A 2,235-nucleotide genomic window follows, 5' to 3' on the forward strand; every position below is an offset into this window, starting at 1 on the left:
ATCCGCAAATTTCTAGACCACGCAAAAGTTCTCTCATCAAGGATGCTTGGTGATTTTACTAAACCCACATCCAAGTTTGATGGAAGAAGCTTCTCAATTCCTGTCATTGGAGCAAAAATTTTGAGCTGAAACCTCAATTAGTTGCTCTAATGCAACAGAACTGCAAGTTTCATGGACTTCCATCTGAAGATCCTTACCAGTTTTTAACTGAGTTCTCGCAGATTTGTGAGACTGTTAAGACAAATGGAATAGATCCTGAAGTCTACAGGCTCATGCTTCTCCCTTTTGTTGTAAGAGACAGAGCTAGAACATGGTTGGACTCACAACCTAAAGATAGCCTGGACTCTTGGGATAAGCTGGTCACAGCCTTCTTGGATAAATTCTTTCCTCCTCAAAAGTTGAGCAAGCTTAGAGTGGATGTTCAGACCTTTAAGCAAAAAGATGGTGAATCCCTCTATGAAGCTTGGGAAAGATACAAGCAGATGACCAAAAAGTGTCCTTCTGACATGTTTTCAGAGTGGACCATATTAGATATATTCTATTATAGTCTATCTGAGTTTTCCAAGATGTCATTGGACCACTCTGTAGGTGGATCCATTCACCTAAAGAAAACGCCTGCAGAAGTTCAGGAACTTATTGACATGGTTGCAAATAACCAACTTATGTACACTTTTGAGAGGAATTCCGTGAATAATGGGATGCCTTAGAGGAAGTGAGTTCTTGAAATTGATGCTCTGAATGCCATATTGGCTCAGAACAAAGTGTTGACTCAGCAAGTCAACATGATTTCTCAAAGTCTGAATGGATGACAAAATGCATCAAATAGTACTAAAGAGGCATCTTCTGAAGAAGAAGCTTATGATCCTGAGAACCCTGCAATAGCAGAGGTAAATTATATGGGTGAACCTTATGGAAACACCTATAATTCATCATGGATAAATCATCCAAATTTCTCATGGAAGGATCAACAAAAGCCTCAACAAGGCTTTAATAATGGTGGAAGAAATAGGCTTAGTAATATCAAGCCTTATCCATCATATTTTCAGCAACAGACAGAGAATTATGAACAGAGTACCTCTAACTTAGCAAATTTAGTCTCTGATCTGTCTAAGGCCACTTTAAGTTTCATAAGTAAAACAAGGTCCTCCATCAGAAATTTGGAGGCACAATAGGCCAGCTGAGTAAGAAAATCACTGAAACTCCTCCTAGTACTCTCCCAAGCAATACAGAAGAGAATGCAAAGAAAGAGTGCAAGGCCATTGATATAGTCAATATGGCCGAATGCAATGAGGAAGGGGAGGACGTGAATCCCAATGAGGAAGACCTCATGGGATGTCTCCCAACCAAGAAGGAGTTCCCTATTGAGGACCCAAAGGAATCTGAGGCTCATATAGAGACCATAGAGATTCCATTAAACCTCCTTCTACCATTCATGAGCTCTGAAGACAAAATGCCAAGTTATTTGGTAATGAGAGGAAGCATGAACAGCTTCTCTCAATGCAGAGTCAAACAGAGCCCCCACAGTCAAACTCTAAGTTTGGTGTTGAACCCCCACATTCAAACTCTAAGTTTGGTGTTGGAAGGTCCCAACAATGCTCTGAACATCTGTGAAGCTCCATGAGAGCTCACTGTCAAGCTATTGACATTAAAGAAGTGCTTATTGGGAGGGAACCCAATTTTTATTTATCTAATTTTATTTTTCTTTTTATTGTTCTTTTATGTTTTATTAGGTTCATGATTATGTGGAGTCACGAAAAAAATACTAAAATTAAAAACAGAATAAAAAACAACAGAAAAAAAAGCACACCCTGGAGTAAGGACTTACTGGCGTTTAAACGCCAGTAAGGAGCATCTGGCTGGCGTTCAACGCCAGAACAGAGCATGGAGCTGGTGCTGAACGCCAGAAACAAGCATGGAACTGGCGTTCAACGCCAGAAACATGCTGCACATGGGCGTTGAATGCCCAGAACATGCATCACTTCGGCGTTTAAATGCCAAAATTGCATGGAAAGGTGATTTACATGCCTAATTGGTGCAGATATGTAAATCCTTGACACCTCAGGATCTGTGGACCCCACAGGATCATCTCAGGATCTGTGGACCTCACAGGATCCCCACCTACCTCACCCTTTTTCTCTCCATTCACGGTCATCCCTTCTGTTTTTCACCATTCACATCCATCCATCTCTTCCCCATCCAAACCCACCCTACATAGCCGAATATATATCTCTCTCC

The 2,235-nt window shown here is 41.0% G+C and overlaps 1 non-coding gene across 1 annotated transcript; it reads right to left on the minus strand.

The window, feature by feature from the left end:
- Positions 1–404: 404 nt before the first annotated feature.
- LOC127742220 (small nucleolar RNA R71) lies at positions 405–508 on the minus strand. The gene has a single exon (XR_008003407.1). It is a non-coding gene; the product is annotated as a small nucleolar RNA R71 (small nucleolar RNA).
- Positions 509–2,235: the final 1,727 nt, after the last annotated feature.

Source organism: Arachis duranensis, chromosome 9, assembly GCF_000817695.3.
Source record: "Arachis duranensis cultivar V14167 chromosome 9, aradu.V14167.gnm2.J7QH, whole genome shotgun sequence".
Lineage (NCBI taxonomy): Eukaryota > Viridiplantae > Streptophyta > Magnoliopsida > Fabales > Fabaceae > Arachis > Arachis duranensis.